This window comes from Mustela nivalis, assembly GCF_964662115.1.
Source record: "Mustela nivalis genome assembly, chromosome: 12".
NCBI classification, from domain to species: Eukaryota; Metazoa; Chordata; class Mammalia; order Carnivora; family Mustelidae; genus Mustela; species Mustela nivalis.
The window spans coordinates 76,367,418-76,384,404 of record NC_139031.1 but is presented as its reverse complement, the minus strand read 5'-3'; the positions used below and the strand labels follow the sequence as shown (position 1 = coordinate 76,384,404).

The window sequence follows — 16,987 nt, the reverse complement described above, 5'->3', positions numbered from 1 at the left end:
TCTCCCTCCCTTGCCTTCAGCTTCTATATATAACAAAGTATTTCTCTAAGCATTTTGAATCTGTCTCACTGCAACTACACAAATGTAGGCCCTTATCTCATCTCTCCTGGCAGTCACATTCAATCTGTTTTCCCTGCCTCTGGCCTCACCTTTTCCAAACCATCTTGTACTGTCTATCATCTTTTTTTTTTTTTTAAAGATTTTATTTATTCATTTGACACAGAGAGATCTCAAGTAAGCAGAGAGGCAGGCAGAGAGAGAGGAAGGGAAGCCGGCTCACCGCTGAGCAGAGAGCCCGATGCGGGACTCGATCCCAGGACCTGGGATCATGACCTGAGCCGAAGGCAGCGGCTTAACCCACTGAGCCACTCAGGCGCCCTGTCTATCATCTTTTAACACACAAACCTTTCCCTGGCACCTGGTGTATATTCCTCAACTAGAATCTAGAAAATTCTACTTTAATCACTTGTTTTCTTTCCTTTCCTTGTAAGCTGATCTCCCTATTTTCCCCAATTATTTCTTCCAGGCTAAGCATAACGTCTGAAACAGAACATGGTTCCTAAATGAGTGAATAGATTAATAAATGAATTTTCTAAGCTAAAATACGCAGGGGTGTGTGCGTCTGTTTAGAAGAAAAGGGCACATTTTCTTGCGTTTTGACAGTTTTTTAAAGCTATCGGGAAGAACAGAACTCATCGTAGCCCCAACCCAGCAGTGTGTAGTTTCCCAGTTCAAGAAATGCTCAGACATGTTTCTTTAAATTGCAACTATTTCTAAGAGTTATTACACAACAGCAAGTTTTCAAAATGAAATTTCATGTACTTCTTTAAACATGGGAGAAACTTCTGTTTATGATCAGATCCTTTTATGTTAATTAATACAGTAAAATTAATGATCTGTTTGCAATTTCTCAAAATTAGAGTCTATCAATTGGATTAAAATAACAAAATATTTCTCTCCATTTTATGAAGCTAAAAACAATGTAGGAGGTCAGAGATTACCATTGTCCTGAAAAACTACAAGCAATTCAATAACTTGCCTTGTCATCAAAAACTCCCCATGGGAAACTTTTACTCAAATTCATTCATACTGACCTACTTTATTAGTTCTCCTTGAGAATCAAAGAAAGATCATGATAGTCACAAAGAAAGCTTTTCTACTTCTAGTTACTACCATCAAATGGCAGGCAGAAATGAAAAAAAAAAAAAAAAAACTGAAACCCACTAGTTACTTTTGCTTTTTAGGTTTGTGTTCTGTATCCCATTAAAGTAGAGAATGTCTATTTCTAGTCTCTGTGTACAAGTTCCTGATTTCAATGTGGCCAAATCCACTGAACTAATAGACACATATACAGATCTTTTAATAATGTAAACAATTATAATGTCTCTAAATACCTTTCCACATTTCAATCTTGTCTACTCTGCGAAGTTCACAAAATCCCAAGAGAGAATGATTTAACAAAATCTTTGAGCTTGTACAATTGAAAATATTTCTTACAATATGAGGCAGGGAATCGATGTAGATGTGTACTAAAAGCTGAACATCAAAAGAAAGTGGCAAAATCCATTTTAGCAGGATCAAAGTGCATTAATCTTGCCAGCACGAAATTGCAATGTAAACACTATGAAAGGTAAACAGAGTTAGAAAGGATTCTCTCATCTGCCTAGTTTAAATGGTATGCCTTTGGGGAAGAAACTCTGTCTTTACAGGTGCTGTGGTACTTCTGCAATGCCCTGAGCACATGGTAGAAGCTGAACAAATAACCATATGTAATAATCTTGGGCCAATGCTATCATGTGAAGTATGGAATCTTTAGTTATGATAATAGCAATAAACGCTGAGTAAATACATCTCTCTTTTCTTTCCCCCTTTATCTCCTTTACCACCCCCTTGACATTCTCCCACACCTCATCCCACAGATGGCATTTCTTGCAAAATTCACGTTTGGGCACCACCTGCCACTTGTAACAGTATCACTCTGTCGAAATATTTTTAGCAGCTGCAAATTAAACTGTCCTTCAGGTGCAATCTCACACTTAATGAAAATGACACCTTGGCACAGGATACCCGGCTGCCTTTATGATTCATTTGGCAGCTTCAGCTTATTTAAATAATGAACACATTTTGCTGCTCTCAGCATTAGGATCAATCTAAATCTCTGGTACAGAAACATTTTGACCAGCCTTTGGCTGGACCTATCCTTTCCATCAAAAAGCCACCAGAGAATAAGAACACACAACTAAAACTGTAGAAATGTATGTTTTTTATTTTAAATGAATTAAATTAATAGGATGATTAATTAAAATTTTGGGGTCTAAGTTAGAACATATATTGGCTTTTTAGGACATAAATTACACATAGTTCATTTGGATGGAGGATGGAATAAATGATGACAAGCTCTTATGCAGGTGACCCAAGAACTAGTTAGTCGGACACCATGAAATAGGCCTCTTGTTAAGCATGAGAGAAAGTTCCAGAGCAGAAAGGGAACATAAACCCACTGAAGGGAAACAACCCAAATTATCCCCCTCTCTCTCTTTTTCTCTGAATTAACTGTGACACTGTCTATGAGAGGAAAGCGAAGGCTTAAAAATTTATATAGTTCACAAAACATACATACATAGTTTTATTTTCTTCATACTTGAAAGGCAGCTCCACTGACATTCTGACCATTCATGCAGAAAAATCCTTGCTAAACATACTTTCAATTATCAATATAAAAAGAAACAAATTGTCCCTTCACTGTATAAAGATAAACTCTCGGGGGGGGTGTGCTTGGGTGACTCAGTCTGCTAAATGAGGGACTCCTGATTTTAGCTCACATCATGATCTCAAGTTCATGAGCTCAAGCCCTGCATGGGGCTCTGCGCTCAGCTGGAAGTCTGCTTGAGGTTCTCTCTCTCCTTCTCCCTTTGCCCTTCCCCTCTGCTCATGCACCGGCTCACACACACACACACATAGGCACACATGCACATATACAGTCTCTCTTGCTCAAAGAAAGAAAGAAAATCTTAAAAAAAAAAAAAAAAAAAAAACCTATGATAGGCCCCAAATAAAACTAGATAGAAACCTGGCTTCTCACAACCACTAGATCTGTAACTTCAAAGAATTAATGTCAACTAGCCTCAGTTTCCTTATATGTCAAAAAGCACCTATCTCTGAGGGGTGCTGGGAGAATTAGAGAATACATCTACATCTACATCTGTGTGTTTGTCTATCCATCCATATACCGATCGATCAATCTATGTTCTATTTCTTTCTACCTAACCACCTACCTATGTCAGCATATCATAGGCCTTCAAAATTGCTAGCTGCTATTATTTTAAAACACCATTTATAAAACTTAGTGAAATATCTTCCATAAATACATGTTTAAAAGTTAATGGTAATAGAAACTTAGATTGCTAATTAAAGCAAGTTGAATCAGAAGCCAGCTGATAAAGAAGCTATAAACCTGTTAAAGAGCACTGAGAAGAATAAAGGCAAATTGTAAATTATGTAAATTTTAAGACTGTATTTTTATAATAAAAAACGATTTCCAATGTCACAGCCTCAGGCTTCAAAATACTTCTAAGCTAGCTTGCAGGGCAACTGGTGACAGGGAAAAATCATCACCAGATGACAGCCAACGCACCAGAGTGGCAGTCATAGTGACTGGTTTCTTCCTCTTTCAGCTTTGCTGCAACATAAAGAGGGGGGGAAAGGCCCCAAAGAATGAAAAGACTGTGAATGGGAACTCCAACACATTGGGAATGCAGGGAATGCAGCCTAAGGTCATCTCACATTCTTCGCTAACAACCTAAGCAGAATGGATATATCATTTTTGGCTGTGGAAGAGAAAACCTCTAGCCACCAAGGAACGGGCCTGGAAAAACTTTTGATGCTTAGCTGGCTGGGAAACTATGAACAGCCCTTGGGGTAGTTTAAATGGTTCAAGATGAGTCATGTGAAGATAGAAAGGCTGATCGGACTGGAAATGAACACGGATGGTAAGGGAAGGTATCAGTACCATTGACTATGCCCTTCCTTGTGCTTTTTGTCCATTATTCTGATCCACACCTGTGCCAGAGAGAAACCCTGACACACTAAGACTCAGCAAATGCCCAAAGTGCCCTCTAATAACTGGGAAGGCTAGGACGTGAACAAGAGCTGAGTTCTTCCTACTGTATCAGGTTGCCACAAGTATTTACACCTATGTATTTTGCAATAATGTCTCTAAGCTATATATTTGGCTATTTTGTTTACTATTTTAATAAAGAGATCAGCATTTAACATCAATAAAAAATTGGTGAAAAACCTTGCAGCTCTTTACCACCACAAAATAAGGCTATTTAAACTATTGGGTCATAACCAAACAAACTCCCCAAGTTTTCTTAACTGAAACTACATTAATGAAGAGGACGTGGAAAGACTTTGGGATGCTGGACCTAGAAGAAGAAACCCATGTAGTGATCTCGAACATCACTGGGGAGTGAGGTGCCTCCACCTCTGTGTGTCACCAATTTAACTACCTTACAATTTCCCTTATTCAATCCTACAGTCAAAGAGAAAATCTTTTTCCATTTTCATCTTTTCAGTTTCATCCCCTGTATCTACTAGGTTGGCTTTTCTGATCAATTCTGACCCTAATAGATTTTTTACTGTATTTTCCTCCTTACTTTTGTCTTAATTCAAGTTGTTTCATCTCTCTCCTGAATATTGCTCTGCCTTCTTACTCCTGCTTCAAATCATTCTTCCCAACTGACATTTCATATGCTCAGTTTTATTGACGGTTGTCCATTAGCTAAACAATTAATTTAGACTCCTTTAAAAGGCATTCAAGGTAGGGGTTCCTGGGTGACTCAGTCAGTTAAGTGTCTTAATCGTGATTTTTGCTCAGGTCATGATCTCAGGTGGTGATCAAGCCTGAGCAGCTCCGCACTGGGCCTGGGGCCTGCTTAGGATTTTCTCTCACCCCCTTTTCCCCCATATGCGTGCACTTTTTCTTTCTCTCTCACAAAAAAATGCATTCAGGTTTTTGTTACCTATCCACCAAATATAATTCTAGACTTAACTCCTATTGCATTTTCCCTATACCTTTCTATCTCACTACTTTGGATTTCCAGAATTTTCATTCTTAAATAACTTCACTTGGAATTCTCTATGAGGAATCACACCAATTTTTCAAGGCCTTTTTCACATACCTTTCAAAAGTACTTTAAGTTATTCAGGTAAAACTTTGTCTTCTGGGTTTTCACAATATTTTGTTTAAATTTCAGTTAGTTATATCTTCCCAACTACTCTGGATTATTCCTCATAGTGATACAACATGTTTCTTCACTAATTTCTTTTTATTTATTTATTTTTTTGAGATTCAGAGAGAGAGAGAGAGAGAAAGAGCAAGCAAGCAAGCACAGAGAACAAGCAGGGGGAACCGCAGGCTCCCTGCTTAGCAAAGAGCCTGTTGTGCGACTCAATCCCAAGGACCTGGAATCATGACCTGAGCTGAAGGCAAATGTGTAACCAACTGAGCCAGGTGTCCCCACTAAGTTCTTTTTAGGCAGGCTTTTGTCATTCATCTTCAAAGCCCCTTATATGATACTGTATTACACTTTAAGATACTTGCTCGCTAACTTGATCTCAACTGAACACTATTCTATTTATGTAATTGTCTTACAGTTTGTAAACTGCCTTCACATGGAGGATGGCAGTTAAACTGTGTAGCAGTTAAGGGGCTGTCACAGTATTCAGCTCAGTTCTGTACTTATTGTGTGACTATGAACAGATTATTTGACATATTTGCATCTCAAATTCTCATCCTAAGGTAAGAATATGGAGATGTTATAAAGACCATATGACTGGGATGCCTAGGTGTGTCTGGGTTGAGTGTCTGCTTAAGTCATGATCTCAGGGTCCTGGGATCCAGCAGGCTCCCTGCTCAGTGGGGAACCTGCTTTTCCCTCTATTTGCCACTCCCCCTGCTGGTTCTCTTTCTCTCTCTGACAAATAAACATTAAAAAACAAAACAAAACAAAACAAAAAACAATGATCTAACAAAGCTAAGACACATGTAGGTAGACGAATGCACTATTATAAAATACAACTGTCCTTTTTGTGCTCCCATGGTTGGTTACCTTTACTTCACTGTTTAGCCATGTGCTGTTCACCAGAGGGGAGGAAAAACAACAACAACAAAAAACCCATATTATTGAAATCAACAAAGAATAAGTATCTTTTTAAAAAAAGAACAGGAGTGGAAGCTTCAGGGCAAAAACAAAGAGCAAATCAATTGCTTTTTTTCACATCAGATAGCTATAATGAAGGAGAAGATCAAAATGAGTCAGAAACTAAAAAGAGCAGCAGTGACATTCTTCTCTATACTGACTTAGATAAAGACATATGGTTTAAAAGATTCAAAAGAAGTTTTACTCTCAATGCTGGGACTTGAAGAGCTATACTCAGAGCCCAACAAAATTTGGTGTGCTGTGATATTACAGATCTTTCCTTGTATTCTTTGTCAATAAATTTATACCATGAAGTATACTCATCATCTTTCCAGTAGTTAAATTATTGTTGTTTTAATTATATTAAGTATAAGAGAAGAACATACAGTTGTATATAACCATTATGAGATAATCAAATGTTATTTTAGCTGTTAAATGAAAGAATATAAAAAAGAAAAAGAAATACTCAAAGTATACCACTCAATGGTTACTGCCTCTCACCCTTTGCCATAAAACTGGTTTTAATTTATCTTAATCAATTTGACTCCCCAATTCATAAATATTCTTTGTGTGAAATTATTTGGCTGACTTTTGACCAACTTTACTAGTATTGCATATTTAGTTCTTCAGAATAAGTGTCTCCATCATTTCTATGCTTGCTCCTCAAAGTATCTGATCTTCCTCAAGGCTACCTTATTTGTTGAAGTTCCTCAACAAAGCAGCCTGGGATTAGTCTTGTCTTTTTTCTCTATGTTGACATTTTATCAATCATCAAGTTTTATTTTTTTCTCTTAAACTTCTTTAGTATCTATCTTTATCCTTCACATCTTACTGTAGGTCTTTAATTTTTTTCTACCCTTTAAATAGTTTTTGAGCTTCTTGTTATCAGTCTCACTTCCTACAATTATTTCTTTCACATAATGCCAAGAGTGACTTCACCAATATTCAATTTGTTTACACCAATCCATAGTTTAACATTCTCTGTTAACATAGTTTTTGGTGGGAGTGTAATAACGTCTGGCATTTTTTAAAAAACCAAACATACACCTACCCTATGATTTAGCCATTTCATTATCAGTTATTTGAGAGAAATGAAAGCATATGTCTACAATAAGATTTGAACAAGAATGTTTACAATAGGGCGCCTGGGTGGCTCAGTGGGTTAAAGCCTCTGCCTTCGGCTCAGGTCATGATCCCAGGATCCTGGGATCGAGCCCCGCATCAGGCTCTCTACTCAGCAGGGAGCCTGTTTCCCTTCCTCTCTCTCTGCCTGCCTCTCTGCCTACTTGTGATCTCTGTCTGTCAAATAAATAAATAAAATCTTTAAAAAAAAATATTAATAGTAGCTTCATTACGCCCAGGTGCCTATCATTAGGAAAAAACACAGTGTGGTATATCCATACAATTAAATACTACACAGCAATAAAAAGAATAAATTACTGATATATGTAGTGAAATGATGGACTTTAAAACCATTACAATAAGACAGTACATATTGTATAAATCCATTTATAGGAATTTCTATTCGTTTTTATTCTAGAGTAATCTGTCATGGAAAATTCAGAATAATGGTTCCTCTGGGGGTAAGAAGATGGGGGGATTCATTGTGAAAGCACATAAGAAAACTTGCTGGAGTGTTCCATATCTTGACAGGCTTTTGGGTGATAACAGACAGTTATCATTTGTCAAACTGTCACTGAATAGTACACTTAAGATTAGTGTACTTCATTCCATATAAATTTTTTCTGAATTGAAAATATCCATACTCGAATATTAAACACATATTATCATTAATCATATAAGAGAGGTATTCTGATGTCTGCAATATACTTTGAATTCATAAAAAAAAAAGATGGTTGACGGATTAAGAGGAATGGATGGATAGATAGATACATAATAAATTATAAATTGCAAATTTATAGAATCTACATGGAAAATGAAAACCAGAACTATATATGGTTAATGTCATCATCTATAAAATTATTCCAATTTCCTGTAATTGAATTTTTCATAGAAAATAATTGAAAAAACACTTCTATGCCTCCTGAAAGCTATTGAAAAGTTGTATTTTTTCCCTACATTAGGTACATAAAAGGGTTAAGATGAAATTAAGAAAGTAAAATAAAACAATTTTTGTTATGAATGTGTAAATAAAATAATTGCTATGAATGGTGAATAGAAGTTTATTTTTCTTCAACTAATACTTATTTTTATGGCTCAGTCTTAAACTCACACTGCAGCAAAATCAAGAAATTCAAATAAAACTGAACTTGAGCTCCAAGCGTTACTTAGATTTTCTTAAGATACAAATTTGGTATAGTAAAACCTTCATTGTAAGGTGGGTTGTCTATAGACAACATCTATCTTCTTTTTACTTAATTATTATGGTCTTTAACCTCAAACAGGAATATTTTTATATGATTATCTATGTTCAGAAAGTAAGTTGGCAATAGGTATTTTTGTGTATATATATGTATGTGTTTTTAAGAAAATACATTTTGTGTTTTTGTTGTTGACTTATCTATCACGTATATCTTATAATTAATTGTTTTGTTGAATTTCTCAAATTACAGGAACATAATGTTTATTAGTACAAAGTAGTTTTTAAGAAGTGATTAATATATTAATCTAATTTTACTAAATGGATACATCAGGAGTTCATATGACTATTTTATTCTTACTATTCACTTATTTCAAAAGATTTATTTATTTCAGAGAGAGAAATTGCTGTGAGTGCATGCGCAACTGGGGGGAGGGGCAGAAGGAGAGACTCTGAATTGGACTCCTCCCCACTCCCCAACTAAGCACAGAGCCAGCTTCAGGGCACCATCTCACGACCCTGAGATCATGACCTAAGCCAAAAACCAAGAATCAGATGCTCAACTGACTGAGCCACCCAGATGCTCCTCTTTTCTTCTTCTTATTTAATGGCTGTTAATTATCTATCAAAATATGGTCTATGTTTCTACCCTTTTATCTTATAAGTGTATGATCTTTTTAATTGATTGATTATAAAAGAAGCAATTATTCAATATTTCTATGTGTGAATGATATAATTATGCTCCTTAATCACTATATATCATACTGGTCTTATCTACTGCAGATTTTGGGAGCTGCATATGATTTCCTGTTATTTACAAGTACACTATCTACAATAGTTTAGAGGTCTGTGCTTTATTCTGATAAATATGGATTAGAAATATTTTGATGTCTTTAAGATTTATTTCAGATACTTCAACTATAATGTTTTTAGGCATTTCTACAAGTTTTGACTATTTAGTTCCTCTTAACTACAGGAAGTTACAATATTTATAGTTGCTTCCTTGTAGGAGAACCTAAATAAATTCATACTATGAATGCACTCATCCATCATTATAAGCTGTTCTTTGATCCTCTACATTTATTATGTTTTTGAATTATGTTAAATATAAACTACTGTATGATTAGATTAGAACATTTGTTTTTTGAGATCAGATGCAATTTCACAGAGGAAATAATTCCCCATTTTTTTTAATTATCTCATAATGACTACACAGTATACATGTTGTTGTAGGTAATAATTTAGATATTAATTTTCATTGTATTTAAAGACAGAAAGGACTTAATATAGAATTTTTTCCCAATAAATTTCTATAAAATTAAAAAGGTTTGGAAAAAAAAGACAATTATCCTTTAGTATTTTTTCCTTACAAGAACTTTCAATATGAAGAGAAATTAAATGGAATACATATTATATAATCCCTGCTCTCTAAATACAAAATCATGTTATCACTGAAGTCTATGATCATAAAGTAATTACAATATTTTGCATACAATACAAAATAAAAATAAATTTCAAACTTTGATGAAGAAAACCAAGGCAGCAAACCTTCATTTTCTAAATCCAAAGAAAACAGGACTTTCTATTTAGAGAAGTCATTTTTCCATGATAACGAGTAATTTATATGATCTTACTGAATAGTGACTTCACACTAAAACGTTTTCTTAAAGAGGAAATTGGTAGCAATTCAAAAAACCGTATTCCTGACTCACTTCATTCAAAATTATAGCACGTTTTTCTTCTCTTTGCCAGAAAGTTCATCAAATTTTTTAGACAGTGTGCTTACTCTGCTTCATTAAATGAGATGAAACAAGTGCATTTATGTGTGGGTGATTTATTTTTTAAAAATTTCAGTGCTTAAGCAGTAAACTAAAAAAAAAATTACCACACCAAAGATATACAGTACAGGTATGATTTAAATCTCTCTGAGAAGGAAGAAAAACATAACAGTATCTCCTTTCTACTACACTCCAATCCACGGTCATATCTCACTCACTAGTAACATGTAAAATAAGAAAAACTATACTTATTTAAGATGCATTTTACGGCGGCTGGGTGGCTCAGTCAGTTAACTGTCTGACTCCTAATTTCACCTCAAATGCTGATCCCAGGGTCCTGAGATGGAGCCCTCTGCACTGGGCTCCACATTCAGCAGGAAGCCCACTTCTTTTCCTCTCTCTCTGTCCCTTCCCCACCCACCCTCATACATGCATGCTCTCTCTAATAAATAAACCCATACATCTATTGAAAAAACAATTATAGACAGAATGAGAACACAAGTCTCAGACTATGAGAAAATATTTGCAAAACACACATTTGATAAAGAAGTGTTATCCAAAATACGTAAAGAACTCTTAAAACTCAATACTAAGCAAACCAACAACTCAATTTAAAAAGGGCCAAAGACATTAACGGGCATCTCACCAAAAGAGATAGCTAGCTAATAAGCACAGAAAAAGATGCCCCACACCACGTCATTAGAAAACTACAAATTAAAACAACAAGGTATCAGCATACACCTATTGGAATGGCCTAAATCCACAATGCTGACAACAACAAACTCTGGTGAGGATATGGAGCAACAGGAACTCTTCCATTCAATGCTGTGGGACATCTAAATGGTACAGCCACCTTGGAATACAATTTGGTGTGTTTTTTTTGTTGTTGTTGTTTTTACAAAACTAAACATATTGTTACCAGGTAGCCTAGTAATCACACTCCTTGGTTGACCCAAAGGAGCTGGGAAGTTATATCCACACAAAATCCTCCACATAGACGTTTATAGGAGTTTTACTCAAAATTACCAAAACTTGACAGACACACCAAGATGTGCTTTAGGAGGTGAGTGGATAAACTAGGTTGCATCCAGACAATGTAGTATTATTCAAAGTGATAAAGAAATGAGCCACAAAGCCATGAAAAGACATTGAGGAAATTTAAATGCATATTAGTAAGCAAAAGAAGCCAATCTGAAAATGTTACATACTGTATGATTCCAACTACTTGACATTTTGGAAAGACCAAAACTCTTTTGAGGCCAGTAAGAAGAGGAGTCATTGTTATGAGTTAGGGAGTAGGGAAAACAAACAGGTTGAGCGCAGATGATGTTTAAATCCACAGAGGATTAGTGAAACTTCTCTGTATGGCATAATGGTGGATGCATGTCATTATATATATTTTTCCAAATCCACATAATGTATAACATGAAAAATGAACCCTAACATAAACCATTGACTTTGGGTGATAATGATGTATAGGTTACAATGTGTAGGTTTACCAACTATAACAAATGTACCACTTTGGTAATGGATGTAGATAAAAAGGGAAGCTATGCATGTGTGGGAATAGAGTTACATGGAAATCTCTGTACCTCACTCAATTTTGCTACAAACCTAACTAAAACTGCTCCTAAAAATAAAGTCTATTATTAAAAATGAATTATAAGAGCATTAGTACCTAAATTAATAGTGTTTCTCTGCATTAAGAACTTTAATGGGGGGTCCAACTTTTTCCTATTATGTTAAGAACATTTTCTTTTACTCCTCAATAACATATTTTAATTAATCAGAAAAAGTCATTTGATTCACCTTATTTTTCAACATTAAATAAATAAGATAAAACACATTGTCTTTAAAATATTAAGGTAATGAGTTAAGAGACTTCCTATTATTTATATCATCCTTGTAATACTGGAATTACAGATGGCAAAACTGGAACTTAATGAATTCCAACAACAGTTTTATTCAGAAAAAAAGCTGATTTTCATATAATCAAAAAATTTGCCTTGTCAAAATTTCTCAGTATGTGATCTCACAAGGTTTTTTTTTTACTCTTTGAAATAAGAAGTCAACTTTATAACTGAAATTGGAAAATGCCCTTTTTTTATATCTGCCCACTTCCTGGGATGTGATAGTAATTCAAGCCCTCATTCAACGACTGCATTGATGGGGGGTTTTCCTGTGAGTTGCCTCTGATTAGACCCTTGGAGTCTAGGGAAAAGAAAAATTCTATAAGAATGTGGCCTGATTCTTAAAATAAAATAATGATTTAGGGACCAGGGAAGATTTAGGTCAATTTTTATTTGACACAGACCTTAGCAACTTTTTAATAACATGAATGCTATTATAGATAGAAACTAATTATCCTGATTGCAACAATAGCAGACCTTCAGCATTTCTATCATCCTCTGGTCAGATAGTGTTCTCAAAAATGCTGGAAATATGGGATCTCATCAAAGAAGAAAAACATGTTCAACTGTGATATAATTAGCAGTTTCCATGGCTTTTGTTCTTAAGAGACAATAACAGTTTTGATTCTTGAAAATGTCTAATTATACAGGAAGGGAAATTCAAGGCAGATTATAATTTATAGCATAATTTCAAAGTAATTAGAATTTGCAGAAAACAAATCTTATTATACATCCTGTTTAATTTGCAAGATATTACCCCTTAAGAAATAGCAATTCACATTTTACATTAGTTACTATTTTCTGTACTTTCCTAATCACACTTTATTGAAAACAAACAATTACTGTTATTTTAACAAAACAACTTTCCTTATTCTTAGTTTGTGAGTTTTGTTTTAGGATTGTATCTATGTGAACTAAACGGTAAAAAAGTTGTTGGTTATATGTAAAAATCATACCACACTCCTATAATTTAAAATTTAAAGTTGTAACATAAATGTATAATTTTTAGTTTTGTATTTGGGTTTTATTCTGTTTTTCTGCACTAAAAATCTACCCAATTTTGATGCTCTGACAAAAAGATGTTTAGAGAAAAATGAGAGTTATCACATATTTTAAATTCTATGTTGCTATTTTCCCATCTGCTTTATTATTTAAAATATTATTAGTACTAGTCCAGCTGTAGTGAAATACAGTTAATTTATAACAGTTTTGAAACAAGTTTTTTAAATTTTAATTATTTGGGGTTTCACTGAACCCTAAAAGTCATCACCTCTACCACAATTTCTTTCTTTTTTTTTTACTTCTTAACATTTGCCAAGACATGCAGTTGTGGGAGAGTTTATGGGCTATGGTAAACATGCAACCAGTTGTATTAATCTGACACTGTCTCAGCAGAATGGATTCAAGCAGGGTAAGGTAGGTCCTATTAGCCTTACATAGAGGTCTTACCAGTGATTGGGCTTGAGATTCCAGCCAATCTGCTCAAAGGACACAAGTAGCTAGTACTTATATCTCCCCAGTTTAAATGGAAGTAAAAGCCTCTAATTTCAGAAGGCTGATTAGAGGAATTGGGGAGTTTAAATTAGACCACACACATCAGGAGCAATAACTTAATCTAACCAATGAATGCACAGAAGCACACATACACACATTCTTGTGTGCTGTCAATTTAAGCTGCGATATAAGATAGTAGACTGGAACAAAGCTATTATGTCTCTATGTCTCTTGAATAATCAAAGATATAATATACTTTGTAATGTTTTAGTCCAGTCCTTCCCAAGTTTTAATGTAGGATCTTGATAGAGTACAGATTCTAATTCAGAGGGTCTGGGTAGGCTCTGAGATTTTGCTTTTCTTTTCCTTTCTTTTATTTATTTTTATTTATTTTATTTTATTTATTTATTTATTAATTTTTTTTTTTTGAGATTTTGCTTTTCTAATGTGCTCCCAGAGAAGCACATGCTCATCCGAGGGCCAAATTCTTAGCATCAAAGGTATATACTAAGTTTTCAGTGATTAAAACTATGCATAAATAAAACAATTCATTCTATGAACTATTATAGGGTAAAATCCTTTAACCCTGGCAAATCTTTGCTTTTTAAAAACGGATGAGCCCGTATTTTCCCATCTAACTTAATAAACATTTCCTTTGTGTAATATCTTTAGCAAAGAACAGAAATACACAAAGTTTAAAGTGGTAAATACTATAATGAACATGTCAGAGACAAAACTGAGAGTTTAGAAGATAGGGGTTTAGTCTCAGTTTTCACTCAATAGCAGGTTCTACTATCCTCTTGTAAGTTGCTTAAATTTTATTATTCGCAGTTTTCTATTTTACAGGGTTTTTGGGAGGATGAAGTGATCTTATAGGAAGCACTGTGAAAAGCATAAAATACTATACAAGTATAGGATTCAATTGTTCATGATTATTTTAATTATTTCCTTAGGTAAGGACAACAATTTCTCAAACCATTGCTTTAATTATTATCAAAACTTTCAAATATTCAGTGTAATAACAATGTCACAGCATTTACAGTGTGGTAGATTCAATTTAAAATTGCTTCTGATGCTTAAATCAATTTTCACTTTTTGCTTAGTGAAGGTGCTGTATTAACACTATTCTTACCTTTTTTATTTTTTTGTTTTTGCAAGTCTTTCCAATTGTTTCTGCTTTAAGAATCATTGTGTATTCTGAGTACTAACATGAAGTTGTTTCTACAGATACGTAATCAAAAACTCCCTGTCTATTTTTTAATAAGTACAGGGTTAGCCATTTTATTTTATTAATAGTAAGAAATGGTTTCTAATGCCTTTAATATGGATTAAATTGAAGTTAGCTCCACTTTCTAGTGGACTTCCAATTTCAAATAAAATAACTATTAAAAAATACGTAGAACCATTATCTGAACAATACTCTGAGTCCTATATAATTATATACTATTAGACTATATTTATTAGACCACATAACAAGAAATATACATATCCCCATCTTCCTAATCCATTCATCTGTTGATGGACACTTGGCTGTTTCCATTATTTGGCTACTGTAGATAACGCTGCCACAAATGTTGGGGGTACATATCTACCTTTGAATTGGTATTTTTGTATTCTTTGGGTGAATACCTAGTAGCAGTTATGCTGGATCATAGGGTAGTTCTATTTTTAGCTTTTGGAGGCAACTCCATATTGTTTTCTAGAGTGGCTGGTGCAGTTTGCATTCTCACCAACAGTGCAGAAGGATTCCCCTTTCTCTGAATCCTCACCAACACCTGCTGTTTATGTTGCTGATGCTGCCATTCTGACAGGTGTGGGATGACATCTCATTACAGTTTTGACTTAAAATTCCCTAATAATCAGTGACACTGAGCATCTTTTTATGTGTCTGTTGGTCATCTGCATGTCTTTATAATTAGGAATATCTAACATTAAAATAACATGAAAGCCAATGTCATATTATCTACAGTTTTTCTGATTTCAACAAATTTGCATTCTTTTTCCTTATAACTTTCCTTATAACTTATATACTAAAAACAATTTCTTAATTTTTTTGAACTCCCTTAACACACAGTCTCTAAGAGAAGACTGTAGGTGTACGGACAAAAGACAGCTTCCTTCATAAGTTGTTATACCTCACTATCATTTCATAGTGAAAGCCTCAAACAGTCAGTAGGTTTGATATTGAATCAAAGTCTGAAAATCAACTGAAAAAATAAAATTTGTGTTTCCTTGAAAGAAAAATGGATAGTACCCCTTCCCTTTAAATAATGGTTTTAAGATATTAAGACATCTTTGAAAATACATGCATATGATCGTACTTCTAGGATTTTTCATTTATAAAAAGTTCGGTAAGTACTATCCTGGAGGGCAGGAATCGCTCTTACTCAGCTGTTTCTTATAACAGTTCTTGGTACCTAGAGAGTGCTTAATGCATGCAGAAAATGGAAGTTGCCTAGAGAAATATGTTGGTAGCTAGCTATTCACCATGCTATTATCATTAATCTAGGAGGATTTAGAATACAGCTGCAGGGGAAAAGGAGAGAATAGCATTCTATGTCGTGTCAGTAACTGGGGTGAGTGATAAACTTGTTATGCACAGAGAAACAAATACTGTTGACTGAGATGAAAAGGGACTAGACTTGGGGAGATAAAAATACTCATTAAAAATGAAAAATAAGTATATTTTATTTTGTAAAAATAATCACCTATTAAATCAGTTTATTCTCTGCTTAAAAGTGATCTATTCTTAACTTCCCATTAAAATGTAGCTTTTTTAACCTCTATCATATCATATTACATAGTATCTTAAATCGTTCTTGTTGATTATCATATATTAAGGAATAAAATGGCAATCTGAGTATTTTCAGGAATTATTATACATTCTACTAACATTTTCCAATGCTCTGAACTATGAAAAAATTTCTTAGTATTTATCACATCTAACTTACAATACACACTTCAGGGACAGACCTTGGCTGGATAGGAGATTTTATGGTGCACTTTTAGGGGGGTTTCTATTTTGGTTTGTGTATTACAACTTTTATTAGCATGATAGATGTTGTTTATTATGGCTGAGGGACACAGACAAAATCTAATCAGGAAGTTATTTACGGTTAGGAAATAATCTTTTGAACATTTATTTCTCCTTTCCTTTTCACTTTCTTTGCAGGCTCTATCCAGTGACAGAATCGTTTTTTAAAAAATGGTTTTTCCCTCTTTATGATTACCCATGTATTCGTATCCTAGAACACATGCAATAGTTTTTAGTAATCAATCACA

At 34.2% G+C, this 16,987-nt stretch overlaps 1 protein-coding gene and 1 long non-coding RNA gene across 5 annotated transcripts in view; one reads left to right on the top strand and one right to left on the bottom strand.

The window, feature by feature from the left end:
- The window catches only part of SEMA3A (semaphorin 3A), a 310,401-nt gene that overhangs the window by 52,180 nt on the left and 241,234 nt on the right, over positions 1-16,987 (bottom strand). The gene's annotated exons all lie outside the window — the stretch shown is intronic.
- LOC309845087 overlaps positions 5,708-16,987 on the top strand; it is a 61,188-nt gene continuing 49,908 nt past the window's right edge. For both annotated transcript variants that reach the window (XR_014301025.1, XR_014301026.1), the window contains exon 1: positions 5,708-5,803. This is a non-coding gene — a long non-coding RNA (uncharacterized lncRNA). The remainder of the gene's footprint in view (positions 5,804-16,987) is intronic.